The 21,801-nt window shown below is 43.6% G+C and overlaps 1 protein-coding gene across 6 annotated transcripts in view; it reads right to left on the bottom strand.

The window, feature by feature from the left end:
• mib2 (MIB E3 ubiquitin protein ligase 2) overlaps nucleotides 1–21,801 on the bottom strand; it is a 297,823-nt gene that overhangs the window by 240,688 nt on the left and 35,334 nt on the right. For 3 of the 6 annotated variants that reach the window (XM_070860597.1, XM_070860596.1, XM_070860598.1), the window contains exon 2: nucleotides 9,354–9,408. The exons of the other annotated variants lie outside the window; for them this stretch is intronic. The gene's annotated coding sequence lies outside the window, so the exon portion shown is untranslated. The remainder of the gene's footprint in view (nucleotides 1–9,353; nucleotides 9,409–21,801) is intronic. 6 annotated transcript variants of the gene reach the window in all.

Raw genomic sequence — 21,801 nt, 5'->3', positions numbered from 1 at the left:
GATAAAGGTAAATGTGTGGCCAAATATCAAGTTTGAGCAAGGTCTTGTAAGCTGTATTTTTTTTTTACAGCCTTAATTTTAATGGCCCTCATCAATTGTCTCCATTGAGCCCGAGCTCAGCCCTCCATTTTGCTGGCTGCCCCTGTCCAGATGCGGAGTGTGACAGGCCCATTCCAGCGAATACATCGGACATCTGCCACTTTACAACTTCCAAGCAACAATAGTGAAAATCCGCATCTTTAAATGCTGCGAAGGCAGTGAATCAGCCAGCAACAGCTGAGTGATGGGCCAGGGCGAAAGCACTGACTTGTCTCTTTCAGCAACTGAATGACCTTCAGCATTTTCTGCTTTTATTTCAGATTTACAGCTTTTGTAGTTTTCTTTTCATCTGATCTTTATATCAAACATATCCCTTTTGATCTGATCTTTATATCAAACATATCCCTTTTGATCTGATCTTTATAGCAAAACATATCCTTTTCGAATTAAGAATGGTTGAGATTGCATTCACGTTGAAAGTTTTTTTTAAATCACATTTTGATGCTGAGATATATGTATAGATATTTACATAAGGATTTAATAAAAACAAGATTAATATCATGATTCCAGAATAATTTGCAAACGGGTTTACAAGTGTGGGTGGGCGCGGTGTGGCAGGGCAGAGCTGATGGTTTAGATATTGGCCTGTAACACAGATGCTTTCTTCAGTACTAGGAGCTGAGTCCAACAATGCAGCATTGCACCCTGAAGCAGACAGATGCAGCATTGTGCCCCAATGGGCAGGAAGTGTAGTAAATGAGATTGGACTCGGCTGGTAAATGTATGGATATCTGTGACCATCTCCTGGCCTGAGTTCAGCCTCTTCTGTCATGAACAATTCTAACAGGCAACACCACAAAACATGAACCCAGATCAAATGTCTACTATATAATCCCCAAAATTATTTTTTCACCATCACAAACCTGGAGGCAACAATAAGTCTATGCATTTACATGTTTTGCTAAGATATCATGCAGAAATGATCAGGTAAAGTGCATTTTACAGTTGACAGGGTGAATTAGACTGTTGCTTACACCTCTGGGACTTGGGTTTAAATCTAGCCTGCACTTGTGGTACTAAAGCCTCTTATTGCTGCCATTTGTGACAATCCTTTATAAAATTAATTTGGACAGTCTCCATCCAACAGAGTGGGTTTGAGCCCATAACATCACAATCGCCATCAGCAGCAGCATTGGCATTCTCACTCAGAGCCTGTAAGGATGGGTGAAAGTGGGAACATTCATACTGTTGCATAGCTCTTCCTATATACCTGGTCCTACATGCTGTTCCTCTTCTCTGAACTTATTGCACTGTCTCCTACTCTCACTCACTCTTTCCCACGACCTCCTTCCTCCCTCAATCTTCCCTTAATAAGCCTTTTAAAACCCCAGGATTTGGCATCACCGAACCCAGGGATACTCATTAACTTTGGCCAAGCACCACAATCACAAGCAGTGACTTGCTTACGGGCTGCTGCTCATCACAAGAATTTGAATGGGCATTTTAAAAATCGGTGTTGTTCAAAACTACAAGCCACCAATTAGGGTCCTACTCGAATCCTTATGCAAGAAGATGCACTTTCAATCAACCTCTCTCTGTCTCTCGCTCTCTCCTCTGACTCACTGGATTTCTTCAGTTATCAATCGAAAAACCCAGGTGATTGGTTTCAAGCTTTTCTTCCTGAACCCAAGATATATCAGATGTCACCTGCAATCTGACACTGGGAACGAGGGCTGTCGTACAACAGCTACTGCAGGGCCTGCCAAATAAACAAGTTTTTAAAATTAAAACAATCTCTGCAATCATTCAAATTTTCTTCGATCTTCTCAGCTGTTTTTGATCATTAAAATAATGAGTGTTGGTGGGAAGCCAGTGTTTAATGTTCAGTGTGTATATGTGTCAGAGCCCAGCCAGCCCAAACTTCACAATCCATTCTCGGAATCAGTGACACGGCGACTCCCTCCCACACCGCATCCAACACATGACATTAAACATCACAGTGTCTCAGCTCATCTTACACTTTTCTCTTTTGCCTTCTCTCTTCCCCTTCCAGTTTCTATTAAGCTCCATTGCTGTATTTTTTTGTCTGTCTTTTTCTCTCTCCTTGTTTCCCAGCTTCTCCTATTTTCTGTTTCTGGCTTCACAGCCCAGCCGGTGTGGGTGCAAGTAAGTGCTACTATCGGGATGTTCTTTTGCTTCCTCTCATGCAAGAGCAAGACGACAAAAAAAAGTGTTTCCCCAGAGTTCAGAGTGGCAGTAAAAGCTCCCTGCTAAATGCACAGACCTTGCAGATTTAATGTGGCACCTTCACTGACACAATGGGCTGGATATTACCGGGGCGGGATACGCAGGTATTTGTGCGGGGTTTCAGACGGGAAACCCGGAATTCCCTGCAAGCTGTGAGGTTTGAACTCCGGGCTGTGCATCTTTTGTCACCGACAGCTTCCCCGCCCAGAGGTCAGTCTGATTGACAGGCTGGTCTTCCAGTCGGGCAGGGAGCAGGCCGCAGGAACTGCTAGGTCCAATTCACCACCCTGGGGAGGGGCAGGGGTTCGATCCCATGGAAGGGCCAATCTTGGACCCGGGGGTGTTTTGGGGGGGGGGGGGAAGAAGGGGGGGGGGGGGAAGGGGGGAGGGGGGAGGGGCAAGAAGCACCTGCACCTCCTGGCCCACAAGCGGCGCTATAAAGGCACCTCTGCATTCTCCTCGAAGTTGTCCTCGCCCCCTTCCGATGCCGGGTTTCCTGAGGCCTGGGAAACCTAGTCGGCTACGATCAAACCTGCAAAAATGGGAGCGGGTTGGCTGCCCAACCCCTTGTCCTGCCTCCGTTAAACCCCAAAGTGGGAGAGTTGGAGGCAGATTTGAGAGTTGTTACATTTTAACCTCTGTCCTGACCTCGGGTGTTAAAATCCAGCCCTGTGAATTATGAACGGCGCCCATTTCCACGCATCTCATTTTCATTCTCTTGCTGCCTGGCCAAAGGCAGCAACAGAACTCTGCAAAGCTAGAATTTACCAGCATAGTGCAGGCTGGCATCTGTGGTCCTGTACCCGAAGGGCAGGAGATCATCACCGCCCACGCGAGAGTCGATAGGCCACCAGAGGCTTACACGAGTTGTAGTTAGCCAGAAGCCCACATAATGTACACACCTAAACGGTACATCAGCGTCCCTCCTACTGTCTCCCATCTCAGTGCTGTGCTGCGCTGTTACCCTTCACCGAGATTGCTTAATGAGTAACATAGAGGGAGCTTCATTCCACATCGTCTCATTATCTCTGACTTGAGAGCGCTCAATAGGGACAGAGAGTAACCAAAAAGGAAAAGAAATTTAAGGATAAACAAAAGAAAACAGTAATTTGCGTTAATTATCTGAAGCTCTCCTTTATTCAGCAGAACAGAGAGTATTATCCTTAAAAGCAGACTCTCAGAACCTGTGCTCACCAAATGGAACTGGTTATTCGGCAAGGTAAGGGTTAACAACCACAAATCACCGAGTTAAGAAGCTAAAATACTCTTTCCTTTTCTTTTATTCCAGAAACACAACTACATATGAATCTAATATATAAATGCTGGAAATATTTGAAGTTACATCTTGAGCTGTTGTTCCTTGCTGAGCATCTCTTTCTACAGCTTTTCTCGTAGTTGAACAATCCTGACTAGACATTACCCAAGCATGTTCCTGCACTAATACAAACCTGCATTTCAGGCTAGCTGGACCTCACATCACACAGCTTAATGGATATTGACAGAGGTTGCAACCTGCTGATCTCACTTCACAAGCACCAGGAAGCTGCTCTTTTTCATGTGAGCGCAGTACAGAATTATTATGGCTTTGCTGGAAATTCTTCGCTATATCCTAGTGTCTAAAATATCAGTACACTGCCGTATTTTTGCATTTAAGCTCTCATAAGCTGTATTTCACTAAACTTCCAAGAATAAAAAGAACCCACTGCTTATGAAGGCACGGAACCAACTGGCACTGGCCGAAGACTGGAGGAAAAGAACTGGCAGTGATCTTTAGGCAACATAAAAACAGTGTCAACTTTAACCCCAGAGAAATCGAACAGGGAACGAAGAGCTGTGTGAACAGCCACGGACCCTAACCCGATGCGTGCATGGTTAAAGCCAGCTGTGCTAGTGTAGGACGTGTTTATTTAGTATACAAGGGTTTGGTTTGGTTAAAAACAAATGAAACAATGTACTTGTGCTGTCATATTTTCCACTGGTGCTTCTTTTTCATGTGTTGATGTTAACCTGTTTAAAAAGTTAGCCCAGTACCAAATAACGTCGTGGCTGTTAATAATTTGAAACACCAATTAGAATCAAAGGCAACTGGACACCCAATGCTTACCAGTACAGTACATTGCAAAACCTAATTGCAAGTACACTGCCTTACACTTGCAGAATTATTCATCGGATACCAGTTCAAACCCTGAATGATTCGGTCTATAACTATAAAACACTGCAGAAACGTCAAGCAATTGCAACACTACACAACTTCACAGGGTCAAACACAGTCACAAGATCAATACAATCAATTTAATTTTCATAACACGTAACACAACAGAACACAAAACAAAGTATAACAGAATATGTTCCATTACCTCTGGTAAGGATCCTGGCCAAGTTGAAAAGAAATGCGCCAAAGCAGACACAGCAATAATTTCAGGGAGATAAATGTCCTCAGCCAGTAAATCCAAACATTGCCTTCAGTGTATTTCACACAGCAAGGAAGTAATCTGCACAGGCTAGGGTCTAGATAGCGGAGAGAGGAATTTCCACCCCTGCCTGCCGTGTCAGGGGGCTGTACAATACATGTCTCAAAGTGACAGTTGTGTCTGGGTTCAGAGAGAAGGAACAGAAGGTGATCTGTTCAATAAGACGTGGCAGAAGGTGTGCTGCTGATCCAATTACATAATCGCCAGTTCATGAGCAACGCACCAAGGGCCATTCTGGACGCCGCTTTCAAATGCAATAAGCAAAAGCTCTAATGGAGAGGTGCCGAGGCAGACAAAGCTCCACAAGCTGTGGTAATCCACAAGCCTGCTCAATGCACACCCTGGAGACTTGGAAATAAAGCAGACTGCCTCCCCCGACTGTGCAGGGTACTCGAGAGAAACCCAACCAATGTAAATCAAGCACAAGTGAGAGAGCGACGTGCAGAGTACCACACAGGAGCCTAATCTCTACCATTCTCTGCATAAAGCCCAGGCTCAAAAAATTAGGGGGGTGGGGGGGGGGGGTGAAAAAACTGCCCATTAATTCATTATTACATTTCAAAATAGCTTGCTTTAACAGAGCAGCTTTAATTCAGGACAGAAATTTCACAACCACAAGATCAGTTTGGACAATGAAAGCCTGTCGGTCCATTTGAGTTCTTCCTTCCCGACTCAGTATCTTCCCACTGCAGCTTTAATATCCTTCTAAACAGCAGGCAGGGCATTGGTTTAATGTTTCCTCTGCAGTACAGCATTTCTGACAATTCAGCACTCAGCCTGGGAATCAGGGGGAAAACTCAACACTGGCTAGTATCATACCGAGCACAAAGGAAGTTGATTGTGGTTGTTGGAGGCCAATCAACTCAGCCACAACCCACTACAGGTACTCAGATGAAGAAGCAATCCGTGCCCTGATAATTGGCAAGTAACATTCACGCCAGGCAATGACGATCTCCAACAAGAGAGAGTCTAACCATCTCCCCTTGACATTCAACGTCATTACCATCGTCAAATTACCACCATCAACATCCTGGGGGGGGTCACCATTGACTAAAAATTTAACTGGACCAGCCACATAAATACTGTGGCTACAAGAGCGGGTCAGAGGCTGGATATTCTGCGGCGAGTGTCTCACCTCCTGACTCCCCAAAGCCTTTCCACCATCTACAAGGCACAAGTCAGGAGTGTGATGGAACACTCTCCACTTGCCTGGATGGGTGCAGCTCCAACAACACTCAAGAAGCTCGACACCATCCAGGACAAAGCAGCCGCTTGATCGGCCCCCCATCCACCACCTTCAACACTCACTCCCTCCACCACTGGCGCACCATGGCTGCAGTGTGTACCATCTACAAGATGCACTGCAGCAACTCGCCAAGGCTTCTTCGGCAGCACCTCCCAAACCCACGACCTCTACCCCCTAGAAGGACAAGGGCAGCAGGCGCATGGGAACACCACCATCTCTAATTTTCCCTCCAAGTGACACACCATTCTGACTTGGAAATACATCAGCTGGGTCAAATTCCTGGCATTCCCTCCCTGCACACCACACGGACTGCAGCGGTTCAAAGCGACAGCTCACCGTACATTCTTGAGGATAATTAGGGATGGGCAATAAATGCCAGTCTCACCAGAGATGCCCACATCCCAGGAACGAATAATTACAAAAAAATGAAACCTGGGACATTTGTGATGTGTATGGTTGAGCTAGTCACTGGACAAATTAATTGAGTCATTGAAGGTGGAGTGTGACTTTGTTGGTCAAGTTCAATTTGATTATGCTTAAAAAAAGTTAGTTATCAATCCTTTGTCCAATACTGTTTTGATAAGACAAATATTTGCGAGCTGGACCTTTATCAGAAAACCGAATTCTGGGCCCTTCCTACGTTAAATGGTTTCACAGAAGTAAAATCTGAGTCCTTACTGTTAATCAATCCTTCTTATGATCTCTACAGTTACAGGAGCTCTTTCACTGACACATTTACATTTTGTCCCAAAGCATTTGTTTTTCCTCACTACCGACTTATTTTTATATTAACATGGAAACCAATTACACCTAGAAAGCAGCCCAACAACCGAATGTGAAATCTTACAATTTAGCATAAAAATGGAGTAAGATTATATTATTTTCCAAGAGTGAAGTGCATTAAATAGCATTACGCGGTGAACAATAACAGCAATGCTTTTACTTACTGACATTCTAGGGCAATAGTGGGATTGTGTACTCAGAGAGAAGAAAGTGATGATGTACAGTAATAACTAAACATGTATTTAATGCAGTCAGAAAATAATTAGATTGTGTACAACATTCATTGCCAAAAAGAAATGAGTCAAATATTCTAATAATTTCACCAATTTAACTCCATGAGAGCTGTTCCCCAAGACAATGGGTCAGTTGGTTCCGGCAATGAGCAGAGGATCCCAGGCTCAATGTCCAGACTGTTAAATTAACTGTTCAAACTGGGGTGATGGCAGAGGTGGAACAATTGGCCTCTGTGGTCTGGGAGGAGAAGGGGAAAAATAAAATTGGTCAGGTTCCCACGCCTGATCTCTATTCAGTGACCCTTGGTGTTAGTGAATGTCGAGTGAGCGCAGGACTGGGCTCGGTGTGATGCTCCTGATGGTCACAAAGGCCTGCCAAACTCACTGTCGATGGTTACACATGAGCAATTGACACTTGTGCAAGGTAATGTAGGATAACTGGTGCCCACGGGAACATTTCCCAACAGGGAGTCAATGTCTTCAGAGAGGTGAGAGAAAATTACCAGGACTAAAAAGGAGGAAGGTTGTTTTTAAAGAGAGAAAAAGTTGACTCCACTTTACATTTACATGAGAAACTCAACTGACACACAGAGTCATAGCAAACGCCAGGTATAAAATAAGCAGCGAATCTAGCTTTTGTCTGAACATGTTAGTAACGAGCTCCTCTAATGCCGAACTGGTAAATGCAAGGCCTACTGTGGCACTGAGCCATGCAGAGCCGGTCTGTACCGAGTTAGTTGCGTGGTGGTAGGATCGCAACAATTAGCAGTTTCGTCGCTGGAGGGGTGAAAATATAAATGAGCTCGAGTTGCTGCTCCTGATTGCTATCCAGAGACCTCCGCTGGGAACTGCATGTTACTAAACGTTACTAAAGAGGATTGGACTAAATGTTATGCTCTTTAAACTTTAATGTCTGGGTGAGGTAGGGAAGGAAGGAATTGTATTTCTATAGCGTCTTTCGTGCCAATTAAGTTTTTGTTGAAGTGTTGTATTGTAGGAAAGGCGGCAGCCAATTTGTACACAGCCAGCTCCCACAAACAGCAATGTGACAATGACCAGATAATTATCTGTTTTAGTGATGTTGGTTGAGGATGTTGTTGGCCAGGATACCCGATATAACTCCCCTGCTCTTCTTAAAAATATAGTGACATAGGATCTTTTACGTCCACCTGTGAGACCAGAAAGGGCCTCAGTTCGAAAGACAACACCTCCGACAGTGCAGCACTCCCTCAGCACTGCACTGGAGTGTCACCCTAGATTTATGTGCTCAAGACTCTAGAGTGGGCTTTTTACCCACAACCTTCTGACTCAGGCGAGAGCGCTACCCACGGTTGACACTAAGGAGCCAGAGAACCAGCAGCATCTTCTGGACAGATAAATAGACAAAGCAACATGGTGGTGACTTGGTTCAAACAGCAGTAAAACTACCCTCATGTGCAAAACGGTGTCTTACATTCTCAACAGGAAAGATGATCCTGGTATTCAGAATATAAAGAAGCAATTACAGGATCTGGAATTCTCTGTGGGATTTATAAAACATAACTAACAACAGAATCAATTCTCTTTACCAAATTACAATCATTATTGACTAACACGTTTTTATTTTGGTGAACTAAATGCTCGTGTTGAAGGTGTTTACAGAGAACATGTGAAAGCGAATCCAGATAATCCTTTTCATTTTATTTAACTGCAATATCCACTGAAACTAATGGAGGTGTAAAATCTGTTTTAGGTCACAATTATAAATCTCTGCTGCAGAACCGAGGCGCGGGTTTGCAGACCTCGGGCAACTGCAGAAGAACAACACGTTGGAGATCATTAAAAAGAAAAAGACTTGCATTTCTACAGCGAGCTCCGTAACCTCGGAACGTCCCAAAGCAATTCACAGCCAATTAGGTCTTTTTTTTGAGTAGCAAACTGCAGCTCAGAATTGATATCGCTATTCAGAAAAAAATACAGAAGTGTTGAAGCCAGGGCTAAACTAACAAAAAGTCCTTCTTATTCAGCTTAATACTCATACTTCTGGGATGATTTTAGAGAGGAAATATCACAAAAAAAAACTAAAATAAAGTCTTGTTCATTTTTAAAATACAGTATATTTTTAGATTACTGATACCCTGTCAGTTCCTTCTTTTGGTGTACGAACACAATGTACTACACTGCAAGACACAGATTAACACTTGCGATTCCACACATAGGCGTTTTCCAATCTGGATTGGGCGGGGGAGGATATTAAAAAAGGCTTGACAGCTCTTCACCCCGAGGAAAAACTGGAGAGCAAGTGGCCCTTGGCTCCTATCATTATCTCATTGTGACTGATTGCAAAGTGCCTACCTGCTGTCTCAGACTTGAAGTGGCACTTAACCATGGGCTGAAGAGGAGGAGGAATCTAATAAGGGAAAGAAAAAAAATGTGGTGAAGGACAGACGCAGGGGAGAGGAGCTGGAATGGTATCTTTACAAGAAGAAGTAAATCTCTGTATGGCTGACCTGTCCTTATAGCTCAAGATTAAGTGGGGAGCTAGTGAGAATGAATTCATCTCCACCAGCAGTTAATTAGGTACAAATACCCTCAGTAAAATATTCTTAAAAGTTAATCCATTACTTAATCCAGAGATGGTAAAGTAACTGCTTTGAGAAGGCATGTATTTCAAAGGCTAGCTTTAGCTCAACAAATGGGGAATAATCACCTTGAGCAACAGCAAAGACACAGTTCTCTGCACAGACACACTTATGTAACGTAGCCCGGTGACATACCGAACAAGGCAATGATACTATGACTTTGACTTCCACTTCACTGATGCAGTACTAAACGCAACTACAAAAGGCTGGAAAAGTGAGCAGCAGATTTATTATACCTCGGATTCTATATGTGAATATTCAGAATGCAAAACATCTTGGCAATTCTAATCCTTTGAGTATTCGCTTGCCTTTGGAAATAGAATACCGTTTCTCCTGTACAGTGGGCTGAATTTTATTATTTCAATGTTGGCGCCCATATTAATGTAATACACCTTGATACAAGGGTTCAGTAGCTAATGTTCCCGGTCATTTGTTGGGGGCTGTGTGGCCCATTCCAAATACCATGCATTGCACGGTAATCCCTATTTAAAAGCCAGTCTGCCGGCTGCATGGGGGTTGCATAGCACAGTGATTATTTTTCTGGACCAGTAATCCAGAGGGTTGGAATAATGATCCGGAGCACAAGTTCAAATCCCACCACAGCAATTGGGGAATTTAAATTGAATTAGTTAATTGGTTAGTTAATTACTTTCTGGAATTGCAAAGCTAGTTTCAGTAATGGTGATCATGAAACTACCGGATTATCGCAAGACGCAACTGGTTCACTAATGACCTTTAGGGAAGGAAATCTGCCGTCCTTACCCGGTCTAGCCTGTAAGTGACTCCAGACCCGCAGTAATGTGGTTGACTCTTTAACTGTCCTCTGAAATGGCCAAGCAAGCCACACAGCTGTATCAAAACACTAAGAATAAAACTGGATGGACCACCAGATTCAGATACGACAAAGGCACACCCAGCCCCATCGACCCTGCAAAGTCCTCCTCACTAACATCCGGGGAATTGTGTCGAAATTGGGAGAGCTGTTCCACAGACTAGTCAAGCAACAGCCTGACATAGTCAGACTCACAGAATCACACCTTTCCCAGACTCCTCCATCACCATCCCAGAGTACGTCCTGTCCTATCGGCAGGGCAGACCCACCCGAGGTGGGAGCACAGTGTACACAATCGGGAGGGAGTGGCCCAGGGAGATCTCAACATTGACTCCGGACACCATGAAATCTCATGGGATCAGATCAAACATGGGCAAGGAAATCTGTTGATTATCACCTCCTGCCCTCCCTCAGTTGATGAATCAGTACTCCTCCATGTTGAACACCACTTGGAAGAAGCACTGAGGGTAAGCAAGGGCACAGAATGTACTGTAGGTGGGGAACTTCAATGTCCATCACTAAGAGTGGCTCGGTAGCACCACAAGTGACCGAGCCAGTCGAGTCCTGAAGGACATATCTGCCAGACTGGGCCTGCAGCAGGTGGGGACAGAACCAACATGAGGGAAAAACCTACTTGACCTCATCCTCACCAATCTACCTGTCACAAACGCATCTGTCCATGACAGTATTGGTAGGAGTGACCACCGCACAGTCCTTGTGGAGACAAAGTCTTGTCTTCACACGAAGATGGACACTGTAGAAGCCAACCCATGGCTGAAACCGGATTAATGCAAAAGGTGCCAGCTGATTTACCCCCTGTAAACCCTCCGTCGCCTTTAACACCAACCATCACAAGTTCCATCGTGTTGTGAGGTACTACCAACGTGTTAAATGGGATAGATTCAGAACAGATCTAGTAGCTCAAAACTGGGCATCCATGAAATGCTGTGGGCCATCAGCAGCAGCAGAAGTGTATTCCACCACAATCTGTGATCTCAGGGTCCGGCATATCCCTCACTCTACCATTACCATCCAGCCAGGGACCAACTAGTTTCTCATCCGAACGGCAAGTTGAAAATCTACCCCAATGGATATCAGCGCTTGATCTTATTAACGAGTAATCGCTAAGATGTGGGGCAGCAATACGCAAGTAAAAAAGATGGACACTGTAGAAGCCAACCCATGGCTGAAGTCGGATTAATGCAAAAGGTGCCAGCTGATTTTACTAGCGTATTTACCCCCTGTAAACCCTCCGTCGCCCTTAACACCAACCATCACAAGTTCCAGCAGCAGAAAGCAAACATTTTAAACTACATAAGTTTCACCTTTAGAAGCTTGTGTTCTCACTGAGCAGTGTGGGGATGATAATGGGGAGGGGAACATTTCACTCAATAACATTTGAAGCACTCTGCAATGGTGATTCAGGTGTCTTGATACTTGCCACTGGACCAAGACCTCGCTCTGTCAAGCCCGTGTGGTGGCTGGTGTGCAACGGCCACCACACGTTAAAAAAATCCACGCACAGGCATCTTCCACCCTTCAGGATGCAGTTCGGGATCTGGATTATCATTGGAACACCTGTGAACTCATCCCTTTTTGGCTCAGAAGCAAGTCATCCTCGTTTCGAGGGACCGCCTATGATGATGATGACGACAGTACATTAGCACATCACAGATAATTGAAAGTCATCTTACAAGTCCCAACACTGGCCATCACTCAAAGCTGCCAAGTTAAAGATTATTTTTAAGCTATGTTCATACAAGCTACCACAGGCAGAAATCATCATTCGACTTCAGTATTCCATTTTACTGAGGGGGGGGAAGGTACAAAGAGGAAAGTATAACTGCATCGAAGTGTTGCCGGAGAAGGAATTGAGCAATATGAAAGCAAGTTGGTGAAATTGATCTCTGAAAAAGGGGACAGGCTCATTGGACGCAACTGCTTTTTCCCGTTTCTAACATTTCTATGTTCATAAATCAGACTGATAGTCATATGATGCACGGTTTATCTCCTATATTACGAGAGCTTTTTTCCAGGACAGTGGCACGCATCGGGAAAAATGCACCAATACTGCACAGCATGCCTGGCAAGTATCACACAGGATAGCTTGCAACTAAATCAATCAAATAGCGATGAAAATATAAAATTAGACCGTGATTAGCTGGAATATGCACTGTTGAGAGCTACTGATAACCAGCTCCTAGCAACTGGAGAGTAAGTGAGCCAGGGTTTGCACTGACCTCGTTCAGGGTTAGCTTTACTCATTGAACTGAAAATGCTATCTTATTAATATTTACTGCACATTACTGCAAATTTAAGAGGTCAAATATGAAAGATAAAATAATTTTATGGTTACCTCACAGTACAGTTTAGATAAATGTTAATTACAATAAGCACACACCTGTACCCATGACAGTTTATAGAAATGTTGAACAACAGTCTTCCTACGATACCAGATCCATCCGGCACACACCTGGCCTGGTTTGACTATAACAATACCACGTTTTCCTCTCTATGACCAAATCCTCCCATCACTGGAGGATAAGGACAATCCCGGATCCGCCTCTTTTGTCCCTCTTTCCCCTCTACCCTCGACTCCAACACCGAGAGTAAAGAAATCAAGATGAACTTTTCATCTCAAAGATTGCGAACCTCTGTGCAGTTGTCTCAGCCAACAACACCTCTTCCTTCCCCTTCCTATCTCTGACTTTCCATCCCAGGCCCCGATCACGCCTCACTCTGTAGTTTCTTTCTCATTTCTCCAATGCCGTCACCAGGTAGATTAATCTCCTCTATGACAAAAGCAAAATATTGCAGATGCTGGAAATCAGAAATAAGAACAGAAAATGCTATTAATACTCAGCAGGTCAGGCAACATTCGTGGAGAGAGAAAGAGAGTTAACGTTTCAGGTTGTTGACCTTTACTGCTGAGAATTTCCAACATTTTTTCTCTATCCCACCCATAGAAACAGAGAAACATAGAAAATAGGTGCAGGAGCAGGCCATTCGGCCCTTCGAGCCTGCACCGCCATTCAATATGATGGCTGATCATGCAACTTCAGTACCCCACCCCTGCCTTCTCTCCATACCCCCCTGATCCCTTTAGCCGTAAGGGCCACATCTAAATCCCTCTTGAATATATCCAATGAACTGGACTCCACAACTTTCTGTGGTAGAGAATTCCACAGTAGGATCACCACTCTGGGTGAAAAAGTTTCTCCTCATCTCAGTCCTATATGGCTTACCCCTTATCCTTAGACTGTGACCCCTGGTTCTGGACTTCCCCAACATCGGGAACATTCTTCCTGCATCTAACCTGTCCGGTCCCGTCAGAATTTTATATGTTTCTATGAGATCCCCTCTCATTCTTCTAAACTCCAGTGAGTATAAGCCTAGTCGATCCAGTCTTTCTTCATAGGTCAGTCCTGCCATCCCGGGAATTAGTCTGGTGAACCTTCGCTGCACTCCCTCAATAGCAAGCATGTCCTTCCTCAGATTAGGAGACCAAAACTGAACACAATACTCAAGGTGTGGTCTCATCAAGGCCCTGTACAACTGCAGTAAGACCTCCCTGTTCCTATACTCAAATCCCCTAGCAATGAAGGCCAGCATGCCATTTGCCTTCTTCACCGCCTGCTTTACCTGCATGCCAACTTTCAATGACTGATATACCATGACACCCAGGTCTCTTTGCACCTCCCCTTTTACTAATCTGTCACCATTCAGATAATAATCTGCCTTCCTGTTTTTGCCACCAAAGTGGAAAACCTCACATTTATCCACATTATACTGCATCTGCCATGCATTTGCCCATTCACCTAACCTGTCCAAGTCACTTAGCATCCTCCTCACAGCTCACACTGCCACCCAGCTTAGTGTCATCTGCAAACTTGGAGATATTACATTCAATTCCTTCATCTAAATCATTAATGTATATTGTAAATAGCTGGGGTTCCAGCACTGAACCCTGCGGCACTCCACTAGTCACTGCCTGCCATTCTGAAAAGGACCCATTTATTCCTACTCTTTTCTTCCTGTCTGCCAACCAGTTCTCTATCCATGTCAATACATTACCCCCAATACCATGTGCTTTAATTTTGCACACTAATCTCTTGTGTGGGACCTTGCCAAAAGCCTTTTGAAAGTCCAAATACACCACCATCCACTGGTTCTCTCTTGTCCACTCGACTAGTTACAGCCTCAAAAAATTCCAGAAGATTTGTCAAGTATGATTTCCCTTTCATAAATCCATGCTGACTTGGACCGATCCTGTCACTGCTTTCCAAATGCGCTATTACATCTTTAATAATTGATTCCAGCATTTTCCCCACCACCGATGTCAGGCTAACTGGTCTATAATTCCCTGTTTTCTCTCTTCCTCCTTTTTTAAAAAGTGGGGTTACATTAGCTACCCTCCAATCCATAGGAACTGATCCAGAGTCCATGGAATTTTGGAAAATGACTACCAATGCATCCACTATTTCTAGGGCCACTTCCTTAAGTACTCTGGGATGCAGACTATCCGGCCCTGGGGATTTATCGGCTTTCAGTCCCATCAGTTTCCCTAACACCATTTCCTGACTAATAAGGATTTCCCCCAGTTCCTCCTTCCCGCTAGACCTTGGGTCCCCTAGTATTTTCGGGAAGTTATTCGTGTCTTCCTTAGTGAAGACAGAACCAAAGTACTTGTTCAGTTGGTCTGCCATTTCCTTGTTCCCATTATGAATTCACCTGATTCTGACTGCAAGGGACCTACATTTGTCTTCACTAAGCTTTTTCTCTTCACATATCGATAGAAGCTTTTGCAGTCAGTTTTTATGTTCCCTGCAAGCTTACTCTCAGACTCTATTTTCCCCCTCCTAATTAAACCCTTAGTCCTCCTCTGTTGAATTCTGAATTTCTCCCAATCCTCAGGTTTGCTGCTTTTTCTGTCCAATTTATTTGCCTCTTCCTTGGATTTAACACTATCCCTAATTTCCCTTGTTAGCTACGGGTTGAGCCACCTTCCCCGTTTTATTTTTACGCCAGACATGGATGTACATCTTTCACTACTATCCTAAAATAACGTTATCCTTATGCGATATTTTTAATTTAAGCTATATATTTCTCTATTTGTGCACTATATAACAGTTAATACAATCAAGATGGTTGACTGCCATAAAAGACTTGCATTTATATAGCGTCTTTCATGACCACCAGATGTCTCAAAGCGCTTTACAGCCAATGAGGTACTTTTGAAGTTGTGATGTGGGAAACGCAGCAGCCAATTTGTGCACAGCAAGCTCCCACACACAGCAATGTGATAATGGCCTGATCAGCTGTTTTAGTGATGTTGATTGAGGGATAAATAGTGGCCCCAGGACACCGGGGATAACTTCCCTACTCTTCTTAATAGTGCCGTGGGATCTTTTACATCCACCTGAGAGGGCAGACGGGGCCTCGGTTTAACGTCTCATCTGAAAGACGGCTCTGAGAGCGCAGCACTCCCTCAGCACTGCTCTGGATTGTCAGCTTTAATTTATGTGCTCAAGTCCCAGAACCTTCTGACTCGGAGGCGAGTGTGTTGCCCACTGAGCCACGGCAAGAAAGAAGAGATGGGAAAGAAAAAAAAAAGGACCTTTGAATGGGATTGAATGTTCTCGGAACAACCACAAACAGATCAAGTGCTCTGTGGGACATGGTGGCTCCCTGAGCTGGTCGACAGCAGGGAAGGCAACCAGTCAAGGGTGAATGGCGAAGGATAAATGCTTAAACAGCTATTCTGGAGCTCTGTTCGATTTCAATTTTGGGTAGACAGGCATTGAGATACTCTCAGAACCTTTCTTCAGAAAATTAAACAGGTGGAGTAAAGTCCACAAAGATTTTTTTGTGGAAAGAAGAAGCTTGATTGGCCAGATGATTTTTTCTCTCATTCCATGTTAACATTCTCAACTTCCAGCTGCCAACCGATCCCCTGTGGCATTGCTCATGGTGGGTCAGAGGATAGGCTGTGTTCTGACAATAGTGGTCCGAGCCCCACAGGGAATGTTGTGATCTCCCCTTACACTGGATATGTACCCCCCACCCCCACAAGACCCTCCCAGCCATTTACCTGGAAGCTGGTAGGCAGCCCTGGGCTGCCCAATTTTCAGTAACCGCCCCACCCCTCCTCCCACTCGAGTGGACCAGTGGCATTTAAATGAGGAACGGCCGTTAAATTCTCTAAAAGGCCTTCTACTGCCGCTGGTGGGTGGGAAATTAACGCACCAGAGCAATTTCTCACCAAAAGCCACTCCGATTTAATATTCCGCCACCCCCCCACTTCCTGTCGCACAACATTCATAAACCAATCAAGCTTTGCTTTCAGTTTGTGATGTCATTTGAATGCCACCAGCCCAGGGACAATGGGCCGAATGGCCCCCTCCTGTGCAGCAAGATTCAACGGTTTTCTATACCTTCATAACATTTCTAAACAGCTATCCAATTCTGCAGGTTATATGTAAACTACAATTTCACCCTCCAGTGAAATACAGCGCTACTGACTTGGTTATAACACGATCGCCTTCCCTCTTCTGTATAACCATTGCCTGAAATTGATTGTGCCTGCGTTGGCAGATTTTACAACACAACCTGCGAAAGGTTAGTGGAAAAAAGATGCAAAGATCAGCTACAGGTGCACATTACTGGAAAGAAATCAAAAGAAATCCATGGCCCTTTACAGACAATGAGTGCAGACTGTACAAGCCACGCTCCTACCCAGACATAACCCCCACTGCTCTTTCAAGCCTCTGTCTAGTTATTGTACTTTCTCTGCTTCCATCACTTCCTGTCCAACGTTTGGAGCGTAATGTTAATTTCATTCTGCCAAAAATTACTTTTACTGTTCCCTTTGACATGGAACAATTAAAACGTAAAAGTGTTAGTCAGCCCAAATTAAAACTCAGTACCAGCTGAAAAGGCTATTTAGGCTTTAAGGATCGTTGCCTCAAGCTGTCTAAAGCAGTTACTGCCTGGACTCGAACCATTACTACATCATTCTTTTTATGAGCCCCTCACATTGATTTCCTCTCCAGAACAAGAGTTTCCTGTTGGAAGCACTGCCCAACTTGGGAATGGCAAAGCAAACTGTATGTTCAGCTGGGCGAAGAATACAATGGCGCTTTATAGAATCAGAGATGTTTACAGCACAGAAGGAAGCCATTCGGCCCATCGTGTCTGTGCCAGCCAAAAGAGAGCTATCCAGCCTAATCCTACTCTCAGATCTTGGTCTGTAGCCCCGTAGGCTACGATGCCTCTACCACCCTTTCAGGCAGCGAGTTGCAAATCCACACCACCCTCTGGGTGAAAAAGTTCTCAACTCCCCTCTAATCCTTCTACCTTTATTGCAACAGCTCTTAAAATGTATAGAATTTTGCTTCAGAAGATGTTAAAATGGCTATCATAATGTGGCAGAAATGACAGAATGCTGCCTAGCATCTGCAATCATCCTGTTCTACTGGTCAGGAATACTATCAACATCTTACATTGCAAAATCTATTTAAAAAGGTGAATTACGCTCCTTTTTGGAAGTATTATTGTACAAACAACCCAGAGAACTACTACCCTACTCAAGGTATTTTCGGATGAACAGCTGTTTATGATTCACCAAGACATACATACTTTGAGTCCATCTCCTGCGTCTTGACTGTCAAACCAATGATCAATTTGCTTCTTCCTTACTGCTCATTTAAGTCTATGTTTAATTCCTTTCGCATTGGTTATTTTCCACTTGTTATTTCCCTATCAAATTATGCAAAAAACATTTGCCCCAATCGCATTTCACCAAAACAATCTACACATTTCTGCAAATAAAAATTCTCAAAGCTACAGGCGCCATACTACATTCCCCATCCATCCATCCACATGTAACAGCTAAAATAACACATAATAAATCAGAAACAAATTCAACAATTCAGAACAAAAAAAAAAATCACAAAAAGTATCTTTAAATTTACCATCTTCCAATCAATCCAAAAACACCTCAATTCTGCTCATGATGCACAGCATGATGCTAGCGGCCAGGCATGATGAACATCTATCTCTGACCTCACATACCCACCACCAACACCTCCTGACCTGGCCTGCCACGTTGCAAATTTTCAAAAAAGTTTTCTGTGCAGCCTCTGCCCGACCCAAATCTCCCGATCTCTCTCAGAACAGAGGTCCCAGCAAACTCAGCCTCTCTCCTCTGCTGCTCCAAGTCCAGTCATGTGCTGAGCTCCTCGACATGAGCAACAGGTTAGATCAGTACGTTTTTATTTAAAACTTAAAACGAAAATCTGTGTTCAGCAGAAGGAAATAGATTAACAGACAACAATTTAAATGCCTATGAAAATGATTATACAAACTATTATTTCACGATCTTTATGGCAAGTTCTGTGTAAATAGATTCCAGTTACTTCTAGGGATTTTTAGTCAAGGTTATTCCACTCGAATGGTAACAGTGTGCAGTTGACAGCAGAGTGTTTCTCTGCAGAAGTGGGAAAAGTATACGTTGTAAGCCATGCAGAAATAGGATGTGATGGAAATGAAAGTAATCTCTCGAATATAATTTGATACTGAAATCCCAAATGGGAAATAAACTTGTAAGGAGGAAATGATGATTGTGTGGAACAAATGAGCACTTCAGAATAAGATCTGATAGAATAAGAGCATATAATGTAGGTCTAATAGGAAAAATGAGATACAGACCAGTCTAAAGTGGACACAGATATTGCATTTACACTGAAAACAATGCCACTGTGGTACAGTTTCCCTGAAATATGACAGACACAATTATGCACTGGTGAAACTGACATTCAGTAGGAAGATTTCAGAATGTAATGAAATGGAGCTCAATTGTCCTCCAAGGACAGCAGCAAAGGTCGAATCAGACAACAAGCATCAAACAGGATTTGCCAAAGAGGAGAAAAGTCCCAAGTAAACTTTTAGAACATGGTGCTGTACCTCACAAAATACTAGGGCACCAACAAGCACTTGATTCGTATCTGGTTTTATATTAACTGATCAGATGATTTGACTTTTAGAAGGAGTGCTGACAGCTCACACATAGCGACTGGCCGCTTGTCACAATGACAAATAGCGGGACCAACAAAGGTGATTTCATGCAAGCAGGCACAGCTTCACAAATGCACCTGGGGATGAACTGCTCTGCTCGCTGTGCGTCCGGACATTCCAAAAACGTTTAAAAAGAACAATGATGATTAAGATCAAAAGCAATGCTGCTGTCAGCCTTGTGAAGTAGAAATTATCCTGTGTTTATAAACCATTTTTTTGTGCTTCATTTAAACAGCAAATATTCAATTCTTTATGATAATACTGAATAGTTTACTTACCAGGAATCTGCTGAAGAAAGCAAAGAATTTGCAAAACGTCAGTACAGGTACTGGTTATGCAGAGCTATATGCCTTCAACTTGCACATAAATACCAACAGCGACATACCATGCCGTGCCTCACCACTGGCAGCAATACCTTACATCACTACTTTCATCCAATCGGCACCATTTCGTGCGTCAGAAAATTAAACCATACTTTAAAGACTACAGGGGGGAAAAAATTAATTTTCAATACAAATGCATAAAGTCAGCGAAAAACAAACCCATCATCAAAAGAGAAAGAACATTTAATGGAAAAAGACACAGAAAAGATGCTGAATGACTCAGTGAGTCAGAAGAAAATCCTTTTACCTCAAACACCCGAGTTTGAATCCAGCCTAGGTAATTACACTCCTTGAAAAATAGCAATTAAGCAGGTTAGACCAGGACCTTGGTGATTAAGAACATAATTTTTTCCTGTTAGCAAAATTATTAGGCTTAAACAAGGCCTTTTTTTCCTCATAGTCCCAACTAACTCATCTCATCATATACTTCAATCGCTTTTAACTCAGAATGGAAAAATTGAGCATCGTTAAACTTCCATTGTGCACCAGCGTAAAGAAGCCCCCACCAGCAGATTATGAAAATTCGTAGATAAGTGAGAGTCCGCAAATGCCACTTGCTTATTGCTGCTATGAATATTTGAATGTATTACCTCTCTCCCAACCTGCCTGCCTCAATCATCTCCATTGGTGCTGCCAGCAAGATTAGCTCAGGAACCACCAGCTAAACCAGAAGCAACTCAAGTACAGTGAAGGGACACTGAGAATCACTAATTCAGGCCGCTCGGATTCCCTTAACCAAATGATTAATTTAAGAAAGAAGCTCTCTTGAAGGATAGTTGTAAGCAGACACATTCTTTTTTAAATATAGTACAGGTACAACGCCTCAAATCCAGCAACCTCGCCACCGAGACCGTGCCTGTTTTCACATTTTTCCAGATTTCAGACATCGCTGTTGCTGCCCGCCGATCCTCTGTTCCTCGCCAACCGCAGCATCCCGGCACGGCGGGTTTTTTACCGGTTTCCTCATCCCTCGCCGCCCGATGGTAGGGCCCCTGCCATCTTAGCCGCCTCCTCCACTGCAGGTACGTCTCAAATCCAAAAACATAGCAGCGAAGTAGGTAACTACTCCGGCCCACCAGTTTTTAGACAATAATTCCGGATTTTATGTTACTGAATATCAAATGAGATTTTCTCAAACGGTTTTTGGACAATTCCAATTTTCGTACAGCCGGATGTGAGACGTTGTACCTGTAGTATCAGGGAGCAGACCCAGAGAGATAATGGGCAGCGCGACAGCGAGGCTTGCGAAGGGCAATTCCTTCAGCTACAGAAAAGCCACACGAGGCAGCTGAAGGTCATTTCTTTCCCAAATCAATGTTAACAAAAGCAAAATACCGCAGATGCTGGAAATTTGAAATAGGAACAGGTAATGTTGGTCAGGCAGCGTCAGCGGAGAGAGACGGAGTTAAAGTTTCAGGTCGATGATCTTCTGCCATCTGGTTCTCTCTCCACAGATGCTGCCTGACCTGCTGAGTGTTCCCAGCATTTTCTGTTTTTAGTTTTCTGCTGTGCATGTAACTATTGGTAGGGCTGATTAGAATATAGTTTGGGCCCTTTACCTTCAGGAGGACACTGGAGAGAATTCAGAGAAGCACACGAAGAATGATTTCTGGTCACTTTTGCATTTACCCGAGTTATTCAAATACATGAGTCGTGGAATCATTCAAATCATTGGAGACAAAGACATGAATCAGACCAGTTATCCCACAGTTAGTAAGATAAGAAAATAACTGCATATATAGAAATTAATTGTAAAATAATTTAGCATTGAGATTGTGAACATTTATTATCCCTGTGAGAATTTTTATGTATGTGTACTATATTGCGATTATTTATTCATTTGTTCAATATATTCGTTATAATTAACGTTT

Source organism: Pristiophorus japonicus, chromosome 18, assembly GCF_044704955.1.
Source record: "Pristiophorus japonicus isolate sPriJap1 chromosome 18, sPriJap1.hap1, whole genome shotgun sequence".
NCBI classification, from domain to species: domain Eukaryota; kingdom Metazoa; phylum Chordata; class Chondrichthyes; family Pristiophoridae; genus Pristiophorus; species Pristiophorus japonicus.
Note: the sequence above shows the minus strand (reverse complement) of the source record. Positions and strands in the feature narration are given on the sequence as shown.